General features: G+C 34.1%; 1 long non-coding RNA gene across 1 annotated transcript in view; it reads left to right on the forward strand.

Moving 5' to 3' along the window:
- LOC127553894 (uncharacterized) overlaps nucleotides 1–12352 on the forward strand; it is a 145941-nt gene that overhangs the window by 57916 nt on the left and 75673 nt on the right. The window lies entirely within an intron of this gene.

The following is a 12352-nucleotide window of genomic DNA, read 5'->3' on the forward strand; positions in this document are numbered from 1 at the left end:
GGTCTATAGTTTTCTTTCTCTGCTTTTGCTCTAATTGGTTTAGGGATCAAAACTATATTGGTATCAAAAAAAAAGAATTTGGTAGACTGTTATGGGCCAGAACTCTGTACTTGAAACAAGGATTCTTACAAGGTGCTAACTCAGTGGAATTGATAAGACAATAGTTATCTAGTTTAGCATAGTGATTAATAGTTTTCTAGTTCAGTATATGCACTTAGTACTTAATATAGCTCTATAAGATTGAAACCTATGATGATGTAATTATAATAGAGTATATAAGCTGGGACAAACAGCCAGATTCATTCATTTCATCTCATATTACCATGATGGCAGGCCTGTCTTCCTTCATTTCTCCACTGAGACCAAGGCCTGTTTGAGCCAGAGACAGACTCAGAGGGCTCAGAGACAGACTCAGAGAAAATAGAGGACTGGAGGCTGGAGCACAAGCCCTTGGACTGAGACAGACTTCAAAACAGAGACCTTGGTGGTAGTCCTCCTGCCTCCCCCACAGAAACCAAGACACATTCCAGAAGACCTCAAGAAAGCTAGCCTGGGTCCCAGGCAAGGAAACTAGACTGTGAAGGAGATAATAAAGAATTTGGACTTTATCCCTGTCTATTCTGGAGGTAATTATCCCACTGAAACGAAGGCTGATCCAGAAAACTCCAGAAAACCAACCAGAACACTACAGTAAAACTGCTTAATTTTTCTCAAACAGTTTATGTAATATTGGAACAAATTGTTCTTTAAATGTTTGGTAGAATTCTCTTGTAAAGCCATCTGGTCCTGGAATTTATTCCACTTATAACTTGTTCAATTTCTTTCTTTTTTTTCTTAGGGGCTTTTGCTAATCTGGGCAATTTGTCTTGGGGTAAATATTTATTCACTTTGTTACATTGTCAGTTTTTTGGCAGATAGCTGAGCAAAATAATACCTAATAATTGCTTTAATTTCATCTTCCTTAGTTGAATATTAACCCTTTCTATTTTTGATACTGATAATTGGGTTTCTTTCTTTCATTTTAAAAATCAAATTAGTCATTTTATTCTTTCATAAAAACAGCAGCTAGTTTTATTAGTTCATTTTTTTTGCTTTCAGTTTTATTAATCTTCTTTGACATTCAGAATATGTCTCTATCACAAGTCTATTTGAATTGCCCTGAATCACCTTGTTGTTGAAAAGAGCTAAGCCCATCACGATTGATCATTACATAATCTTTTTGTTATTCTGTACAATGTTCTCTTGGTTCTGCTCACTTCATCTAGCATCAGTTCATGTAAATCTTGTCAGGCTTTTCTGAAATCAGCCTTCTCATCATTTCTTATAGAACAGTAATATTCTATTACATTCATATACCATAACTTATTCAACCAATCCCCAACTTATGAGCATTCACCCACATAATTATCGTCCTTGCCTTTGTTATTATAGCTGATAAATAAAGGATTCTGTTCTAACATCTTAATTTAATTCTGTATGTGTCTTTTTGTTCGAATTACATCTCTCATAAGTGACATTTTGTGGGATTCTGATTTTTTAATCCATTCTTTTTTTTCTGTTCTATGGTTGAATTCATAATGTTCAAATCAAATTATAATTGCTAACTGTATTTCCTTCCCTTCTGTTTTCTTCTATTTGTTGTTCTCTTTTTTCACAGTGCCTTCCTTTTGCTTCTGACCACTGCGTCTCTTAATCTACCCTTCCTCTTATCCTTTTTTTTTTCTTTTTGCCTCTTCTCCTACTTCCCTGTTGAGTCAATGAATTTCTATTCCCTCTTGTGTGTACGTATTTTTCCTTCCTTGAACTAGTTTAAGTGAAAGTGAGGTTCATATATTGCTTGCTTCCCTCCACTCCATTTTCCCCTTATTTGTAAATAATTTTCTTCACTGTTCCTCTTTTTTCCTCTTCTCTTAGTGCATCCTTCTTTCTTATTTTTCCATTCTTTTTTAAAGATCATCCCAGCATAATCCATTGCATTCATTCATGCATGCATGTCCTCTGTCTGTGTAGACTCATTCTAACTGCTCTAATAATGATAAAATTTTTAGAAGTGCTTTGTATCATCTTTAGATCTTGGTATTTAAACAGTTTCTGTTTATGAAGTCCCCTGTTGTTTTTCTTTTGTGTTTATTTTTTTGCTTTGCTTGAGTCTTGTGTTTGTGTCGTATTTTCTAATCAGTTCTGTTCTTTTCAACAGGAATGTTTGGAAATCCGCTATTTCATTAAGTTAAGTTTCTATTTCTTCCCCCCACACATACACTAGTTATGCTGATTTGCTGCATAGATTATTCTTGGCTCTAATCCTAGTTCCTTTGCCTTCTGGAATATCATATTTTGTTTTGAATTTCTTTCAGAAGCTGAGTGGTGGGTTTTTTGAGTTTCTAAGATATCTAGACAATTTTCCCTTCTGTTTTTTTTGAAATATGATATCTAGGGTCTTTTTATTGTGATTTTCATGATTCAATAAATTTCTTATTTATTTGTTTTTAAAATTCACTTAAATTTTTTCTAGTTCCAAGTTCTCTACTTCCCTCCAGTTTTTTCCTTACCTATTGAAAAGACAAGTAATTTTAATCAGTTGTCTCATGTAGTCATTAATTTCCACTTGATCAATTCTCATTTATAATAAATTATTTATTATTTTCTTCAATGAGGTTTTGTGCCTCATTTGCCAAACTTTCAATTCCTTTTCATAATTTTCTTTTGTAGGTCTCATTTTTCCCCTAATTTTCTTCACTACAAAAATCAATTTTTTGCTCTTTTAAAAATATTCGTAATTTTTCTATAATTCTTGTTGAATTTGGCCCAATCTGCATTTTTACTTTGAGACTTTGATTATATTTTTTGTCTTTTGAGTTGGTCTTGAGATTCCTTTGCATCATAGCAATTCTTTAGGATCAGGTTCTTTTTTATTGTTGTTTACTCATTTTCCAGCTTACTTTTTGATTTTAGATTTTATTTTTAGAGTTGGGCTCTTCTTACATCTGGAAAAAGATGGTGGTGAGTGGCTTGAGCTTCTTTTATGCCCTTCTCCTGATTTTAGATCTTGATCTGGGACCTGTAAGGTTTTGGTGGTTCCAATGTGGTATGATCCAGTGAATGATCTGATCATTGCCCTTCTGCTCTGGGCTCAGGTCCTTATACAAGTAAGACCCCTGCTCCCCTGTTGTGACTATTTCTCTCCACCCTTGAACTATGTATGACCCAGAACTAAGTAATAGGCAACAGAGCTGCCCTGATCTTCCTCCCAGTTCTAGTGCAGGAGTTCCTTGGAATTTCTTTCTGACCCAAATGTTTATTCCCTTTATTTTCCCACAGCCCACAGTTAGTGCTCCTTCTGTTATGCTATGCTCCTGACTAGCCCTAACCTCTTGTCTGTAAATTTTTCTGCCTTCCTAAGCTTTCTTATTCTGAAAATGACTCACTGACTTTTTCTTGGCATTCTTGCTTATAACTTTTTGTTGTAAAAGAGATTTTTGAAGGAGATTTGGAAGTTGTGACTTTTCACTTTATCATTGTGATCTGCCTCTTCCACTGATCATCATTTTCAATGTCTTTCAAATAAAAATAATTGAGACAAGTTACAACCTTGGTATTCTTTAAGTTTAATATTCTATGAACAAAAACTTCTATGCTTTTTATTTTTATCTTTTGTAGCCTCACCAAAAGCATCTTCAGTTTTGGGGGCAGATGGGAAAAAAAAAGTAATGAAAGGTACCTTATTGTGTTCCCAAGTAAATTTGAGCTCCTTCACCTGATCTCCTGTATTTGGAAAACCTTTAAATCCTTGTAGCTCAGTGATTGTAAGGTCTGGTGCCAACTTTTAAAAATATTATCCAATTTTTATGGAACAATATTATATCTAAGTGACTGTAGGCAACAGTTCAGTCTGTAATAATGATCTGAATTCTAATACCATTTAATGGTTAATCTTTTTAGGAGATATTGAGGTCTGTATTGGAAATATGGGAATTTGTTGTCAATCATTATTTAAAAGCAGAAACTTTTGATGTAAAACTATCTCTATCAAGTCATATTTTTCTAGATATTTAGTAAGGTTTTTTTGATTTTTGATTTGTAGTCTATAGTCACATGTTTGACGATTTCTGTTATTTCCTTGTATGATATATATTGATCACTAAGTCTGGGCTCCTTAAAAAGAATCCTTCTTTAGTTTCACTAGGCAGTTAAATGGCTCTGAATTACTGTCATAAGACCCTCTTATCCATAGAATTCAGGTGTTCAGTGCTTCTTAATTGACAGCTTGTTGTTTTCATTCACATATCAAGCATGAAGGGACTTTTGATTCCACCCTTGGAGGTCTTAGTTGTTAAATAAGTTTGATGTGGATACTGTCTATTTAGATTGTTACACTGGACAGAGCCAATGGTATGTAACTATTATCAGCCTTTACTGTTATTCTAATGTCAGAACTAAGATCCTAAGTATTTAATGGGTTTCTGACTTGTTTGTCATATACTTTAAGAATAGCTAGGTATACAGAGAAATATTTATCTCTTACAAACTGCCTTCAAACTCAGTGTATGAATATTCTATGAACTTTTGTGTAAAATATGTCCATGTTAATTATAGTATGTTAAAGGTATAAAAGTGTATCTTAAGACTAATTTTGCAAAAGGATTGATTGCCTTAAAAGGGTTCTTCCTGTTCAGGTTTAATTTTATAATGCCTAAAATCCTCTTAAATGTATTCAGCCATAGACTTCTACCTGATTTCCAAACTGTCCAAATGAAAAAAAAAAAAAAAATACACACACACACACACACACACACACACACACACACACACACACATATATATCCTCACCAGGATTTATATTTGTGAGTCCAAATGCAATTTTATATCATTCAAGAAAAATTTCACAAAATGATGGAAGGTGAAGGATGAAGATGTATTCTTAGGTGGATCCATATAGCTTGATGTCATCCATATACATCATGGAATTAATAAGATATTTTAGGTTTTTCCTTTAATTTGGAAGCCAAGATCAATTCTGCTTAGGAAAAAAGAATAATTAATTTAAGAGTAGACAGAGCAAAATGAACTTAGATTCTCCTGGAAAAATGCTATATTTTATATAAATTGTCCTATTATTGTGTTGATGGCGTGTTTTAAATATAGATCAGTTTTCCACAATTTCACTATACTTGGGTCAGTTGTCTATATTTGCTGGTATAATTAAGAAATGAGTACAGAATTGAGGTTTTGTGACAACCAGCAATGGAAGTATATGTTTAAATTGTTCAATGATTACCAATAAAGTACATAAACCTGTAATTGGCCTCTGTTTGAAAGCATCATTCTTGTTCTTCTCCTTTGTTAATAAACAGATATGCTAGATTTCCATTAGAATCAGCATTAAAGGGCTTTGATAGTTATTCCTATACTAATGTGAAGTGTTTGAGCCAGTCATACCAGATCTTCTGCTTTCAATCATGTTAGTATTGCAATCATGTTAGACTTTCTATCCCTTTTCTTGGTTGTTCATTATTATTATGAATAACAATATAATAATATTAATTGTGCACAGGCTTTCAGCTTCTTGTTTAATTTAATTTGCAGTTTCAGGACTTCTTGGGATCATATAATTGATCGGGAAGCTTCCACCTCTTTCTTTGGGAGTTTTGTCTTATCCTTGATTTGCTTATCAATCTTCTATGGTAAAATTTTTTAACCAATATTGAATTGGGTTTTTTGTTTGTTCTATGCTGCTTTGACTCTTTAGGTTACTTGAAATTTTTACTTTTCCCTTCAATTTCTGATTTAAGAGGTCTAGAATTTCTGATACACTTTTTTTACATTTTAAACACAAATTTTTTTGGTTGTTGTTATCTTTAATTGGGCAATATGACGTTCAAATTTAGTACTGTGTGTATCAGCTAAAAATTGTTGAAATCTTTCAGTGTCTTACCATAATCTTTAATAACTCTCTCAAATCATTTTTTTCTGTAGTGTTGTTTAATGCCTGTCTTTAGAGCTATTTTTGATAGCATCACCTTTTCTCCTGTAACAGTGACAATTATATATATCATTATATGCAGATTATTATTATTATCTGAAAAAACACAATTTTAAAAGGAATTCTCTTTTCCTTCAATCACTTCTCTCTTTCTTACATCTCTATTCCTGTTGAACCTATCATTCTTTCTATCCAACTAATTCCTCAGCTTATGGAGTTGACCATATTCCCCATATCCAATTGATTATCAGATTTTAATTTTTTTCCCAAACATCTTTAGATCCATCCTCTGTTCATTTATACAATTTCTACCCTAATTGAATGCCCCCTATCACCTGTCATCTGGACTGTTGCAATAGACCCTTAAGTGCTTTCCTGTATTCATCCTGTTTCCTTTGTAATTCATCTATGTAACCCCCTAACACAAAATACCCAAAAATCTTTGGCCCCTACTACCTTTGTAGAGAAAATAGAAATTACTTAGTTTGGGAAATGGAATTTAATAAGATCTCAAAGAATCAAGCAAATTGACATGTCTGATCCTTCTAGTTCTCCATAGGATGGTTCTTCTTTACCTTGTCAAGTTTTGTTTAATGTTTTTTCCTTAACAAACCATTTTAATTAAGTTAGTCTAACTCTTTCCCATACGTGGCCATTCTTTATCTTTGTAGGTGTCCCTCAATGTTTTGTCACAGACCTTCTCCCTCTATACTATGTCACATGGCTATCTCATTAGTTCTCATGAATTTATTCTCTGTCTCTGTGCTGATCATTTTCAAATCTGCCTATCCTGCCCCAACCTTTCTGCTGACCTCCAATATTGCATCTCCAAATGCCTTTCAGGCATCTTGAACTGGATGTGTTCAGTAGATATCTTAAACTAAATATGTACAAAATGGAATTCATTTTCTCCCCTACACTCTCCCTTTCTTCTATATCCCTTTCTGTGGATGGTAACACCATTCTCCCAGTCCCCATCAGGGTTACAACCTATAGGAAACTTCTTGTATTTCTGTCTCTAACCCCCTAAATCCAAGCTGTTTGCAAGGCTTGTTGATTTCATTTTTGCAACTTTCTCAAATATATTCTTTTCCCTTCTCTGACCACTCCAGGACCTGAATTTTCTCCCTCTTCATCTCTGACTACTTTTAAGTTACTTCTCTAGCTTCTTTTAGTTCCCAACTAAAATCTTGCCTCATGTAGGAAATCTTTTGATTTCAGTGCATTCCTGCTATTTTTTATTTCCTATTTATCCTGTCTATTTTGTTTTGTATATATTTATTTGCATGTTGTCTTCCCCATTAGTTTGCAAACTTCTCGAGATCAGGAACTGTCTTTTGCCTCCTTTTATCCTCATTGTATCACAGTGATTAGAACATAGAAAGTTTTTAATAAATGTTTATTGGTATTGATATTTAGAATGTAATGCATCCCCATTCGCTTCTCAGGATTGTTGGTCATTGACCTGTTCTTAGAGAAGAAAACAGTAAAGCAGAAGAAATTTTTTAGCGATTCCTGTTCACTTACAGAATCAGTGAATCAACAAGCCTTATTTAGCATGTATTAAATTCTAGGCACTGTGTTAAATGCTGGGCATAAAAAGAGAGACGTGAAATAGTCCTTGCCTTCAAGGAACTTTCTAGCTTTTAATAGCAGAGGCAATCTCCACATAACTTAAGACTATATATATATATCATTACAAAAGATAAAAAGATAATTTTGATTATAGAAATTGAATTGAAATTTTGCATGAATTGAATATAACTGGAATGGAAGAGAAGTGACAATGTTTGCATCAGTTAACTCTTACAAGGATCTAATATCAAAGATAAATAATAACTAACAAAAATATCTATGACCAAAAGCTATTCCCCAATAGATATGTAGTCAAAGGATATGAACAAGCACTTTTGAAAAGAAAAGTTGCAAACTGCTCCCAACCATATGAAAGAATGCTCCAAATCATTAATAACAATTGTTTGGTTTTAAAAGAAAGAATAAGCAATGTTGGAAAGGTTGTAGAAAATTCATAGGATGTTTCTCCTCTACCTTGTCAGCTTCATTTAATATTTCTTCCCTTAACTAATGCACTGTTTGTGAATCTTTGAACTGATACAATCATTTTGGAAAGTAGCTTGGAATTATATGAAAAGAATGAATCAATCATTTATTTTCTTTGACGCAGAAATTCTACTCCAGGCATGTGTACCCCAACAAGGCCAATGAAAGTAAGAGAGAGGCTCTACCAAACTACTTACCACTGCTCCATTCGTAGTAATAGAAAACTGGAAACAAGTAAATTACCATCTATTGAGGAAGGTCTAAACACGGCATGGCTTATGAATGAAATGGAATATTAGTGAACTTTAAGAAATCATGAATATAATAAATACAGAGAATTATAGGGTGGACGTTTATGGATTGATTTTAAAGGAGTAGGAAAAGCATATACACAATGACTACAACAACTTAAATGGAAAGAAGAAATTTAACAACAAAACAATTGAAAAACTAATGCTGTAAAATTATAATGATGAAGGTTGACTCCCAAATAAGAGGTATAAGGACACATATTCTTTTCCCCATAGGATTGAAGGATTTACCTTCATTTTCCTGATGCAGCTTCTTTCCCCCCAATTCCAAACATGGGTTGATCTAGTCTCCTCCTTCTCATACTAATTGATTTTCTTTAAGTCTGGGATATATAGTTTTTCTTTGACTAGATGCAGAAACTCTTAGACTTGATTGATTAGAGATTATTCAATTCACCCCATCCTTTGCTGTATCCTGTCCTAATGAACCAACATGTTTCTATAGAGAGATAAGGGGAATCATGCCTACAGAAACTAAGGATCACTGTATCCTTGTTGAATATCCTTGTGGGGTCAAGGCAAAGTAAACTTCCTTTAGTTAACTATTGAAGGAATCACAAGTGCCTTGTTTCACCCCAACATAGCCTGAACTAAAAGAGTGCTAGCATTAAAGCTTTTGCCAAAATCCCATCCCAGCTTCCTTGCAAAGGTGGGAACTTATAGAACAAGGCACATGATGTCAGACTTTTTCAAAAAGTTGAATAATTTTATTGAATTTCTTTTCTTTTTGTTACTTTTATATGGAGGTGGAGAAGGGGGAAGTATGATGTAAAAAACTATCCATACAAGGGAATTCCCCCTTTAAATATGGACAGTTTTATTCATGGAAAGAAGCAGAAACCAGAACAGTTGTGAGGGGAAAAAAAATTCACAGAGCAGTCCCACCTAGAGAAGGCTAAAGAATAAGAAAATAAAGATGGCGCAAATGTGTCCTGTTTCTCAGCATCTAATTTGCATATGAATGATATAAGGACTTAGAAATTAATAACTGAGAAACTCTGGTTCCTAAGACTGGTGACTTTGGGATAAATACATATTGTCTAATTATAGAGAGAATTTGGGATATTGGTTTTATCACTATGAAATAGAAATGGGGAATCTCACTAAAGAGATCCTTGTTTGAACCAGGAGCATACTTGAGCTGAGAATTCAGGAATTCCTGGAAGGGTAGAGCTCAGAGCAAAGCTGATTTCAGGAGACATTTCCATTCAGATTTAGGAAAAATCCTCAGAGCTTCCATATAACATGCTGCTTGGAGTTCTAACTCATTATCTAGCTAAAGAAGCCACTTATAGATGTCAGGTTCAGGACTTCTGTTTTTGCTGAAACAGCAGCCCAGAAAAGGAATGGCTATCAGGGAAGTAGCTTTCCCTTGCAGGAGAGAAGAGGGGCCCAGAAGTAGAGCCAGCAAAAAAATGACCCTTCTCATTAATGAGTTGTTGTATGGGCTACTGCTGAAGGAGGCAAAAGCCACAGTCCAATATTATGAGTTATCCCAAGCAAGCGTTCTTTCTATGTTAGCCTCCTCTATTTCTGGAAGTTTATGTTCTTTCTTCCACATGGACATGTATTCAATTTATGAGTTTGAATATTATATTGAAATTATTTTACTTTTCCTTCTGTTTAGTTGATGTTTCTAATTAAGAGTTAATAGGCTTTAACGGTACCATTTGTTAAATATGAAGCACACTAGTGGGGGCTTAGGAGAGTCAAGAGTACAATAGCAGAAGAGTAACCACCCAATAGACTTACTTTTAGAACCTGGGCAGTTATTTGTAGCCTTCTAGCAGTGGATGCTACCTCTGAGAACCTCCAAGTTGTTAAATTTTGAGTGAAAATTGGATGAGACAGAAGTCCAGTGACATATCCGTGCTACAAGCAATACATTTTTTTAAAAATTTAAAAAGTAAAGTATCCAAATTTATTATAGAAAAAAAAAAGAATTTTTCTTTAAGAATTTAATTCTAATCCCAGATTCATTTCCAGAGCAGGTGTTCTCTTAAAAGGATTTGAGTAGCCCATCAATTGGAGAATGGCTGGGTAAATTGTGGTATATGAATGTTATGGAATATTATTGTTCTGGAAGAAATGACCAGCAGGATGAATACAGAGAGGACTGGCGAGACTTACATGAACTGATGCTAAGTGAAATGAGCAGAACCAGGAGATCATTATACACTTCGACAACGATATTGTATGAGGACCTATTTTGATGGAAGTGGATTTCTTTGACAAAGAGACCTGAGTTTCAATTGATAAATGATGGACAAAAGCAGCTACACCCAAAGAAAGAACACTGGGAAACGAATGTGAACTATCTGCATTTTTGTTTTTCTTCCCGGGTTATTTATACCATCTGAATCCAATTCTCCCTATGCAACAAGAGAACTGTTCGGTTCTGCAAACATATATTGTATCTAGGATATACTGCAACATATCCAACATATAAAGGACTGCTTGCCATCTAGGGGAGGGGGTGGAGGGAGGGAGGGAAAAAAAATCGGAACAGAAACGAGTGTCAATATAAAGTAATTATTAAATAAAAATAAAAAAAAAAGACAAAAAAAAAAAAAAAAAGGATTTGAGTATCTGAGGTCAGTTGGAAGTCATCCCCTTATTCTCAGATGTAAACCCAAACTAACCTGGGTAAAATTGAGCATGGTTCCACTCAGCACATAAATCCATAAATTTCTTCAGTGAATTCCTATATAATAATAATGATAATTATTAGTACTAATAGTATTAGCATCACAATTTATGTTCTCATTTTATCCTCATAACAAACCTAGGAATTAAATGTTCCCATTTTGCAAATGGGAAGAATGAAGTAGAAAGAGGTTAAGGGAGACTTGCCCAGTGTCATACAGTTGTCAAGTTTCATGGCTACTTTTGAACTCCGATATTCCTTTCTCTAGGACAGCTAGATGGCACAGTGGATAGAGTGCCAGGTCTGGTCAGGAGAATCTGAGATCAAATCTGGGCTCCCATATTTATACTTCGTGTCCCTGGTTTGCCTCATTTTTTTCATCTTTAAAATAGAGAAGGAAATGGCAAACCACTCCAAATTGCTTTGCCCAGGAAATCTCAAATGGGGTCATTAAGAATTGGACATGACTAAAACAACTGAACAACAAAGTAATTCTGAAAGATGTAAGAGTCCCAACAGGGATTGAGCACTTACAATTAATTGAACTTTACAAGCCCACAAAATGTGACCCAGGTTGATTCCCACTGGGAAGATCTGTATAGAGAGTTCTAATACTTTTCCCTAAACCTCTGTGCATTATATACATTATGACACATTCCTGTCATTCCTTTTGACTGTATCCCTTATATATTACATATATATATTCTTACATGTTTTGTCATGCTTCACAAGGTAAACGCCAAAGTTATATAGAACTTGGGTGACCAGAGAGGTAGGGAGATGAGACTGAATTGAGAAAGAGAGTAGGAGTAAGAAAAATCAAGGAATGTCATTTTGGGGGGGTTTCAGTGACAAACTTTTTTAGCCTGACAGTTGCTTTTGAACAGACGGTAGTCTGTGTAGGAGTATGCAAGTTACATGGAAACACTATGCAAATATACTTGTCATTGGGCTAGCAGTTTCATACACCTGAATGCATTTAGGAAAATCATACTGGGAACCACAGCTCATCTGCATAATCTAAATTATCAAATGCCAAGAAACCATGTGATACTTTTGAAACTCAGTTTCATAAGTTTTAGCTTTAGGGCCAAAATATTTCAAATAGAAATTTCATTATGTCTGTATTTTCAGAGCAAGTAGATTTGGGCATCGTAGTCCCACTCTCTTCTATAATAATTCATAATTTTTGAGGTGGATTATTAAGTATAACTTGTACTTTTTTTAGAAATTAAAAATATATTACCTAAAAGTTTGCCCTGCATTAGAAGGAATTCCAACTGAATAGAAAAGTTTTTTTGTGTTCTCTTGTTCTACCTTGCTTTGAGTAATTGATTTTCTTACATGATTTAT

The sequence above is a fragment of the Antechinus flavipes genome, chromosome 3, assembly GCF_016432865.1.
Source record: "Antechinus flavipes isolate AdamAnt ecotype Samford, QLD, Australia chromosome 3, AdamAnt_v2, whole genome shotgun sequence".
In the NCBI taxonomy this organism is placed as follows: Eukaryota; Metazoa; Chordata; class Mammalia; order Dasyuromorphia; family Dasyuridae; genus Antechinus; species Antechinus flavipes.